Here is a 10,489-nt window from a genome sequence, read left to right as displayed (position 1 = left end):
ATGTGCTTTATACATAAAGTTGTCTTGTCTAAATATACACAAAAATTAGTCTAGGTCAGCTGAAATTTAACAAGCCAGACTGCAGGTGAGAATGCAGTAATGGAGATCAAAGTATATTCTGATGTAATGAACTTAAGTTCATCTTTATCCTTCAAATGTTTTAGATTTTCAGAACTCACTCTCGCTGATTCATTTTTACTTGGTGCATTTTTTTGGTTCTTACTTTAGATTGCAGCAGCATAGATGGAATATATAATAGTAAGAATAATAATTGATACTTTATTCATTTATTTTTCTGCTTTTGACCCATTCCACAGAAGTAGTGGGCTGCCATTAGCAACTTTCAAGAGTACTTCCACACACAGCATGCCGGTTATTTTCTGATGAGTGGCCAACCACCCTCCCCATTCAGCCACAGCCACTTCAAAATGAGGGAAATGGCATGATTGATAGTAGAATGTCAAAAAAACAATCATAAGTACAAAATTACAGGAATAGCCCAAGGCAGAGAACTGGGTGTGTTTTTTTAAGCATTTCAGTGAAAACACGGTGCAGTCTTTTGTCAATTTGGGCGGCTAGTCGAGAGTTTCAAAGAATGTCTTGGGCGGCAGTAGCTCAACAGGTTGAGTGGGTTGTCCAGTAATCGGAAGGTTGCAGGTCAGTCCCGGCTGCGGACAGAATTCTGCTGTTGTGTCCTTGGGCAAGACACTTAACCCACGTTGCCTGCTGGTGGTGGTCGGAGGGACCAGTGGTGCATGTGCGCGGCAGCCTCGCCTCTGTCAGTGAGCCCCAGGGCAGCTGTGGCTACATCGCAGCTCATCACCATTGGTGTGTGAATGGATGAATGATACACTGTAGTGTAAAGTGCTTTGGAGTCCTTACTCTGAGAGGCGCTATACAAGTGCGGGTCATTTATCATTTATCATGAAAAAGTCTAGGGCTTATGAAAACTGTTGAATATTGTTATTTGATAAAACTCAAACTGTGATAATGTTTTATCTGAAACAGATTTTTTTCTCTCAGCATTTTAATCTTAATACATGTTGTTGTTTTTTCCTAGTCGCCCATACGCACCATTGTGTGAAACAATACTCCTTAGTAGCAAGAGTTGTACACCTTAAAGGTTTTTAAACTGCATTTAGTGCAGAAACAAACTTGAATTCAGACTTTTGATAATGATAATGAAAATTACTTCTGATAATTAATTGGACCATTCCAACTGCTTTGTGTAAAGCCTGGCTGCCAGACTCGTCCTCTGACACTGCACAGATAACTAGTCTGGTTACTCACACAGGCAGAGAGGCGCTTGAGGGGCGGTACTAGCCAGCTCAAAAATAACAAATCAGCGATTCTTCCCATTGTGGGTTTAAAGACATGTCCAAGTCATTTAGAACAGAGGAAAGAGCCGCAGCGAACTCCACTTCAGCTTTCATTGTTAAGAGGAAATTGAGTGTTGTGGTGTGTGTGTGAGAGAGACGTACACTGCTCAGCACTGATTGGCTCGGTTAGAATTCTGAGGGGGTGGAGTTATTTCAATAGAAGAGTTCCCAGCAGGGGTGTGTCCTGGGGTAGCACATCCCACCCTTGAAATCTAATTGGCCACCCCAGGAACCACCCCATTGAGTTCCATTTAAATTGACTTTACATGGTCCGCAAAAGGCTTGGGGTTACAAATCCTAAAACAGTAGATGGCAACATGCACCTTTAACATTGTTTCCAGCCACAGGCCTACAGAACATTTCTCTATTATTCTTATTATTCAATATTTTTCCGTGTTGACTCAAATACTATTTACTGTCCCAGTCCCATCCCACTCCAATTGGTGGAATTCACAAATTCACTAGAATGAGAAAACATGAAATATAAAAATCAGAACCCCCCACCCCTTCAAAACTACAAGCATAACCATAGGTGCCACCCATACAGAAACAAGTGCCTCACCTGGGCCACCCCATTTTCAAAAGCCTGGACACGCCACTGGTTCCCAGCTGGCTGGTCAGGCTAGTAAATTTATGAATCAACACAAATTTTATTTTTTGCATTCCTTAATTATTTCCACCCACCCACACAATGGCTTGTCTTCCTTACCTTCCTGCATTTCCTTTTAGGGGTTGCCATGGTGATTTATTTGGCGCCATCAAACCCCATCCTCTGTGTCAGGGCTGCTCAATAATAAATCACCATCGGCTGCGTCAACAAAATAAAATTAACTGGAAAAAATAGCTAAATGCATGATGTCCCAACTGTCTTATGGCCGAAGAGCCACCGTGTCAACTTAAACTGCTAATTTCAGTAGGTGTGGACATCCTTGCTCTGTATCCTTTACTCTCCCACAAATTAGCCTCATCAACTACCCATAAAATATTTAATAAGAAGCCATTGTTTATTCATAGAGGGATTAACGCAACAACTTAGTTAAAAGAGCACTAGAAAACATCCTGTGACAGACTACGTATAACTGCTACAGCACTATGGTGCTATGTTAAAGAAATAGTTTAGAGTCAAGCGTAGAGAAATCCCAATGAATTGTCTGGCAGCTTGTATGTCAAATGAAACAGGTAGCATTAGAGTCAAAAGTTTAATAAGCAGCTGATGAAGTAAAGACCCCCCCCCCATCCACCCCCACCCCACCCCACCCAAGTTACAGCAGTAAACCCGTAATGCGCTTGAAGGTTGGCGCAATAGTGACAACGACCTGCATTAAGAGGATCTGATGTAGGGCTGTCAGCTAGGCTCTTCATTATTCCACACTGAACACACACAAATGCACACATGCACACACATTCTCACCTGATCAAAGTGACTCATTCATCTCTCTCCCTCTCTCATAAATTATGTCACTTACACACCTGGGAGTCCAAAAGGGACACACACACCTGCGGCTATAGATGGCTTTGCTAAGCAGGCTATTAGGATGCATTCAGGGTTGACTTGTGGTGCCTCTACAATCACAAAGGCTGTACTCAAACTTCTTGGGACAGCCACATCTTCAGCGTTCTCACTTAAGAGAGTCCCGACTTAAAATTACAGGAAAATATTTGAACAACAGGCTAGAAATGCGTTCAATTATCCTAAAACTTGGTTTCATGGTCACCATCTCCATTAATCATCGTCTCATCAACAGAGATGAGCGGCGATGAGTTCAGGGAGATGCTGAACCGAAGACAGCAACATCTTGATCTGCGAGGCACCTGCAGACTTAGAGCTAGGCAGACGACATGCCTAACAACTCTGAAGAGTTACAGCCATGAAACTGCATAACCCTCACAGTATTGAATCCAAAATTGAATTTTCTGCTCCATCGCTTGTTGCTTGCTGAGACGGAGACAGTGTGAGCACGGAGAGGAAGGGAGGGGAAACGTTCTTTGAATCTTTTAACCTTTACGGCTTGTTGCAGTATCAAGCCCTGCGGACAAGATCGGATGCTGACACGTTTGTCAAGGGATGACAAATTAGCTGTCCTTCCAGATGCCTGATTGCCTGACCTTTATTCACTAAGTGGTGGCAGTGGTGAAGGGGCCTGACAGCCTTAAATGGTGCTCGTGTCAATGAGGGCCTGCATAGGAAATGCACATTTTACCCTGTTAGTCTTTACAATGGTGGAAATGTAAGAGTTCAGCAGATTTTGGATTTTAATTTAAATGGGTAAACTTTTTTTTAGAGGAGCAATGCAGCAGTTTGAGTCTGTTTATAACTTTAACACTGCTTTAAAATTAAAGCAGTAGGTCAGGAGGTAGAGCGGGTTGTCCAGTGATCAGAAGGTTGCAGGTTTGATCCCAGCTCCCGCCAGAGAATGATACTTTGGCAAGACACTTAATCCATCTTGTCTGCTGGTTGTGGCTGGACAGACCAGTAGTGCCAGTGTTTGGCAGGCCTTGCCTCTGTCAGTGCGCCCCAGGGTAGCTGTGGCTACATCGTAGCTTATCCCCACCAATGTGTGGATGCGTAAATTGTGTTGTGAAGCACCTTGAGGGGCTGTAGCACCCCAAGAATGTGCTATACAACTACAGGCCATTTACCATTTAAAGTAAAAATGCCAAATGCTGTCAATCATTTTATACCACAGCTTTGAATATGCATATTAGAACAAGAAGTTGACCAACTGATCTGTTGTCAAAACAATTAAAGAATTGGATCCATCTGCTGACTGTGTGATATTGGTGATCATTAACTGCAAGAATTTTTCAGCAGAATACATTAAGACTCCCCAAAAGTATCACTGGGCTGTTGATATTCTTCTTAAAGAGCAAGTAACGTCTAAATTAACTTTTTTTTGCTGATGAACTGTATAAATGAGTGTCTAATAGTGTTTTAAATGTGTGTATTCATTATGTTAGCATTTTGGTGCATTTTCTTTAAAAATTAAAAATTCTGCCTAAATACCACAGTATAGCGCCACCTTCAGCTTAAAACATAGAATTTTACTCATTTTGAATACATTTTAGCCAATGGCTAAAGAGTAAGATACTACGTAAACCAGTAGAGTACTACGTAGCAGCTCTGTGTCAAAGTTATAAAAGCATCGAGAGTCTCGGCCACGCCTTGTGGTGAGTTGGGAGTTGGATTTGCAAGCGAGTGTAGGAGGTTAGCCGTAGTTCAGCATTAGCATATAGCATTACCATATCCTAGTCTTTAGCATAGCTTTTAGTGTTATAAATACTTATTTAGTGTTAGTTTGGCTGTTGGATATTGTAGTTTAGTTACTGTTTGGCTGTTAGTGTAATTAGGAAAGTAGTTCGGGTTTGGTGCTCCATATCGTGTTAGTATGGTGAGATGGTGTATGATTGCGGTGGCTCTGTGGGGTTGCACTCCTTTCCGCTGGACTTAGAAATTAGGCGCCAGTGGTTGCGCGCAATCGGTGTCTGGAAAACATTCAGCTCCCGCCTTGTGCTGTAGTTTGCAACCAGCATTTTACCCGCGATTCTGCACATCTCCGTTTGAAGAGGGAGGCTGTGCACACCGTGGCTCTTCCGCGATTTAGATGCAGCCCACCGACTCTGCTCCCCCACCATGGCGGGCTCCAGTCTGAGGTGAGTACGCTAAATAAAAGTTTTAACATCTTCTAAAGTCAATTCCCTACCTAAGTGCAAAGTCTGAGAGACGTGGTTCACTTCCTTTAGCTAGTCAGTCGGTAATTCTGCAACAGTGGCTCTAACTGACGCAGCACTAGTTGACAGACAGCATTACAGCATGAAATCCAGCTTTTGACCCGGTTCTGTAAGGAATTCTGTTCAGGAGGTCGCATTTCAGGCTCTCCACATCATATGTGACTGACTTTTACGTTATAACAACGATCACACACTAGGAATGTTATAAAGCGCCTATATAGGACAGTTTCTTTTGTATATTATCTGACTTTATAAACTCCCAACAACAATGTGCTTCAATTTTTTTTTCAGGCTAAATCTACCCAAGACATTGGCTGTCAGACTGATTTAGCTGCAAGAATGCACTTGTCCAGGCTGACGTGAAGCCTTACCCGTAGCAAAGGTGAATTATTTTTTATAATTTTCTATGTAAACATTTTATTATTACCTTCTAGTTTTAATTTGTTTTACAGATTATTGTTACACGTGATTTTATGTTCTTTTAAACATTTATAAATGTGCTGCTTCTTTGTTTTTTACATAGCCAGCCAGAATAGAGCTCAGAGCCTCAGTGTGTCTGGTGACACGGGGATCATGGCGGAAATTCATCTTCCAGAAAGTCCCAGAGCAGCGTCCACACCCCCTGAAAAGACCAAGATGTGAGGTGTCTGCTCTTGATTCCAGCTTCCACCTCAGTGACAGTGCAAGCTCAGTGAACTGTTCAAGGTAAAAAAAAATTAAAACATTTCAGAATTTTTAAGATATTAACAATTAAATAAACGTATGTGATTACATCATGACATCATGAAGGAGGCTACTGATTCTGGCCCTGTGACACTTGGTGGTGACGTGTGAGCTGATTCACCTGGTAAATAACTTTTACATTAAATATTTTGTTTTTGCTATCAAAAGTAAATTAACTAATAACCTGCATTATTGCAGGACACTCAGCAAAATATGGACTCTACACCATGAGGCAGGCACACGTTAATACTCTATAAGAGCACATAAGGTGAGCAACACCACATATTATTGTACACTGTCCTGGATTTGTTTTCTTTCTGCATCTCATCATTAGCCTGGCTGATCACCTGATAACTCCTGTCATCTGGTTGTGACAGCATGAGGATGTCCTCACACACCTGTAACCTATCAGCTCATCTGGCAGAATAGAGAGAGAAGAGACAACACCACATCTGTTCCTGAAAAGCCTTCAGCCATCCTTCGATGACTGAGAACCTCCATCAGCTCTGTCTCCTGTCTGCCTACAATTATTATAATAAATATTGTGTTGAAGTTTTTTGTGCTGCCAAATATCTCATTTAGATTCCAGTTTTGATATTTTAATGGATATTTACAAATTACATTGATTATCACATTGTTGCATGTTTAACTAGCTCTATTGTGATGAATTAAACTAGCACCTCACTGTTAAAAGCTCGTTTTAATTTCAAGCATGTTTAAGTATTTATGGACATGAACAAAAACAGGAAATATATAAATTGAGATGTATTTAATTAATATAACAAATAAGGGGGAAAGAGTCATTGAAAGGCACATTCTTCCGGAAGCTCCTGATCCTGACGACACCAGAGACCAGCTGCACACACCAGAGGACCTAGAACAAAGAGAGCAGCTGTTATCAGTAAATAAATAAATCAGGGCAGTTTTAGTGAGCGGAACACATTACAGAATAATTTTCTCATGGGGTATTTTCATAACTTTCTATGCAGCAGACTGTAACTTGAGCCCAGGGCTCCTGGAGAGCTGCTATCCAGCACGTTTCAGTGGTTTTCCTGCTTTAACAGGTTAGATTAGCTGTTAAGCAGCTCAGCTATTTGTTGCTGATTAAAACCAGGTGTGTTGAAGCAGATAAACCTCTAAAACATGCTGAATATTAGCTCTCTAGGGCCGTGGAGCTAATCTGATGCTATGGCTAACGGCTACTTACCATTCAGAGCTGGTTCTGTTGGGTCAGTTCCGCTAGTTTCAGGCAACTCACAAGCTCAAAACAATAAGGCTCGGGACCGCTTGTCTCCTCCAAATAGACTTGGTCCCTTTCTTCTCGAGTGTCTGGGTAAGGAGGGGGAGAAACGTCCTCCACTTCTAATAACTGCTCAGAGTGAAGGGAGCTAGCATCGTCTAGTTAGCCATCGTCTTCGTCACTGCCGCGGCTCCGCCCTCTCGGTCCTCCAGTTGCAGTTTTTAAAATTGATACGTGGGTGGAGAAGGACTCTGAGGGGGGCATTACCACCTCTTTAAAGATTGTTGAAATGTATCTGCTCGCGTGTTTTAGCAATAAAATTTAATTTCAAACAGCCAGAGAGTCCTTTTTCAGAAACTAGACTGTCACCAGTGATGTATGAATGTATTAGCAAATGATTAATGGAAAACACTTTGGGAGCCTTGAAAAGCGTTCTATAAATCTAATCCATTATTATTATTACCGTAAATCCTCTAATACAGGCCCGGGCCTGTATTTGACTCAAGCTCATCAAGCTCCAGGCCTTTATTGGAAGGAGGGCCAGAATTAATGGTTCGCTGGAGTTTTTGACAATTAAAATTGCGCCCACATTTTCTAAGTTAAACACATTTCTTTTAACAAAGGTAGTTTCTGCTTCAGCCCTCTCCCCCCTCCCCCTGTGCAGCGGCCGCAAACTCACTGATACGCCTGCAGCCTCTCAGAGTTCCTGTTGCTCTAAACATTAAAATAATTATTTCATTTTCTGTTCCTCACTTCTGATTACCTTCAATGGTATCTGTTTGTTAAAACCACCAGGTACAAAAACTAACTTGTTTTTATTTGACTATTTTTCTGTCCTGCCTGTTTATTATCTTACTGCATCTCCTCTCAATCCTAAAGAGAAACTGCTACCTGGGTTCATATGTATTCACCTTATGAGTTACCTTTGAGCTGCAGTTCTAAAAGATCTACCGACCACAAAAACAGCGGAGTGCTCGCTGCTTGGCGGCCGCATCAGTGATCGGTGCGTAGGAGGACAAGGTGATGCGCCCCGCTCCACAGCGAAACGCATCAGGCGCAAATAAAAGACAGAAAACATTAAAGGAAATGAACCGACATGAACGATCGTGTGTTAAATTAGTTTTTGAGGTGGCGACACCTGATTTGATAATGTTACTGTGGCCGTGCTCAGGACGCAGATCTACTGACCGCAAAAACAGGGGAGTGCTCCCTGCTTGGCGGCCGCATCAGTGATCGGTGCGTCACCGGAGGACAAGGTGATGCGCCCCGCTCCACAGCAGCGAAACACATTAGGCGCAAATAAAAGACAGAAAACATTAAAGGAAATGAACCGACATGAACGATCGTGTGTCAGTACCGACGCTCTGGCACAGCGTGTTGCCCCCCCGAGCGCAGGAGCTTGTCACCTGCTGACAGCAGGCTGCTGTCTTTTCCGAGGGCTGCATCTTGCCGGTCATTATCACGTGACAGTGGCTAGTCGATGACAGGCATAAAAAGTCACTATAGTGAAGTTGACCAGTTCATACAACCCCTATTGCTCCCCAGTGTTCTGCAGCGCACGTTCTCTTTGAACTTGATGTCAAATTTTCGCCTCCTCTTAGTCTCTGCACGGTTAAAGTTACCCTCGCGGTCTATCACTGGCAAATCAAAAGTGAGACGATGACACAACCGCCCCCCGTACTTGCATGTTACCACATTCCACCCGGCCACAATGAGACCGGCCATTATTCACCTCCGCCGACTCCGACACCGGCCAAAATATGAGACCCGGCCGTTAATTGAATACAGGCCTGTATTCGAGGATTTACGGTATTACTACTTTCTTAACCAATGACAATCCACAACTTTCACCATTTTCAATGAGAGATAAGCTTTGATTCAACATCTTTAAGTTGTGAAAAGCGCTTTATAAAAATTATGTATTATTATTTTTATTTATTATTGGACTAACCTGGGCCATGTGCATAGAACTTTACATGATGCTATAGAGGTGATTTTTGACTCAAGCTCCTTTGAACTGGAGGTTGACGGGTTTAGATAAGGTGAGAAGTATTATGGGAAACACAAAAAAATGGAAAGATGGTAGACCTCGAGGACAGTGGGTGTTTCTCAATGTCAAGGCGTCTGGCCTGGCAAGGGGATGTCTTGAGAGGCCAGACTGTCCTTCCTTTGGTCAAAGAAAACGGTTAAATGGAGCAGACTTGCATCACATGACCATGGCTTCAGTGGCAGTAACGTAATGTCACGTGGGAGATAACATTTTATTTTATACGTATAAGTCTCAATATAAATATATAATGAGACTTTAACTTTTTTCATTGTGTATAAATAGGTTAAATTAAATATGTAAGTGAGTTACTACCTGCTAGCCACCAAAGCTGCAACTACTAAGCAACTAAATGATAAATGATAAATGACCCGCATTTGTATAGGGAAAGAAAATGGTAATATTTACTCGGTACAATTGTCAGTAACGCCGAAATTACAATGCATTCTTAAACCCAGAATCAAGATGTGGGTTTCCTAAAAATTCAAATTGCGGAAAAAAAAATCCAGTATCCACATATATGACGTCATTTATGGACTCAGCTTTGCAAGCATTCTATGAGCAGAGAGGACGCAGCGGTAATGGTTCAAATACTCCAGCTGCGTCCTGCGCGCGGCCGCTGTTATATTCACAAAATCGCTCCACCAAAACAAAGTAATTCGTTTGCGATTGTTTACATCAGCCCATATTCTCTGGTACTTCATGTACTTTTCAGCTGAGTTCACAATCTGTGCCCCGGTGATTTCAACTCATTGCTGCTGGAGCGCAGTGCATATTAAGCTTTATTTTTATTTTTTTATTTTTTATTTATTTATTTTTTTGTGTTCGGTAGATCCCTTTGGCTGATTCATTAGAAAGTAGGAAATCCAGGAAACAGTTTTTCTGGAAGACTGAGAAAACATACAGCATGCAGGAAGGTTAGAGAGAGAAAGGGCAGGAAATTATTCAAATAAAATCAAGAAAACAAAACAAAGTGCTTGGAAAGAAAAAAAAAGTTGGTAGATTTATCCCCAATAGACATTTTTACCAGTGAAAAGCAATACTATATAAGCATTTAATATTTATACATGTGATAGAATCAGATCACCCCAGAAGTCAGTCTCACATCCAGGGCCATATCAAGGCATTTGGGGACCAAGGGAAATATAGGCTTGGAGCCCTCACCACCTCACTCCCTGCTCAGTTTATATAAGATGGCAGCGTGCTGAGAGTACAGATTGTTGTTGCTTTTATTTAATAAACAATCATGTTAAAGCACTGTTGTTATATCTGACTGTTTTTAACAGCAATCCTAGCTCAGACACCACATCACTTTCCACATATATGTCATGAGCTCACTGGGCGTCACATTACCAGATTCCTATTGAAGTT

The 10,489-nt window shown here is 41.9% G+C and overlaps 1 long non-coding RNA gene across 1 annotated transcript; it reads left to right on the top strand.

Annotated features, from left to right (window-relative positions):
- The first annotated feature begins 5,891 nt into the window (after positions 1 to 5,891).
- Positions 5,892 to 6,257, top strand: LOC139070807 (uncharacterized). The gene is made up of 2 exons (XR_011521258.1): positions 5,892 to 6,099; positions 6,209 to 6,257. It is a non-coding gene; the product is annotated as an uncharacterized lncRNA (long non-coding RNA).
- Positions 6,258 to 10,489: the final 4,232 nt, after the last annotated feature.

Source organism: Nothobranchius furzeri, chromosome 1, assembly GCF_043380555.1.
Source record: "Nothobranchius furzeri strain GRZ-AD chromosome 1, NfurGRZ-RIMD1, whole genome shotgun sequence".
NCBI lineage: Eukaryota > Metazoa > Chordata > Actinopteri > Cyprinodontiformes > Nothobranchiidae > Nothobranchius > Nothobranchius furzeri.
This window is presented reverse-complemented; position numbering and strand designations above follow the sequence as displayed.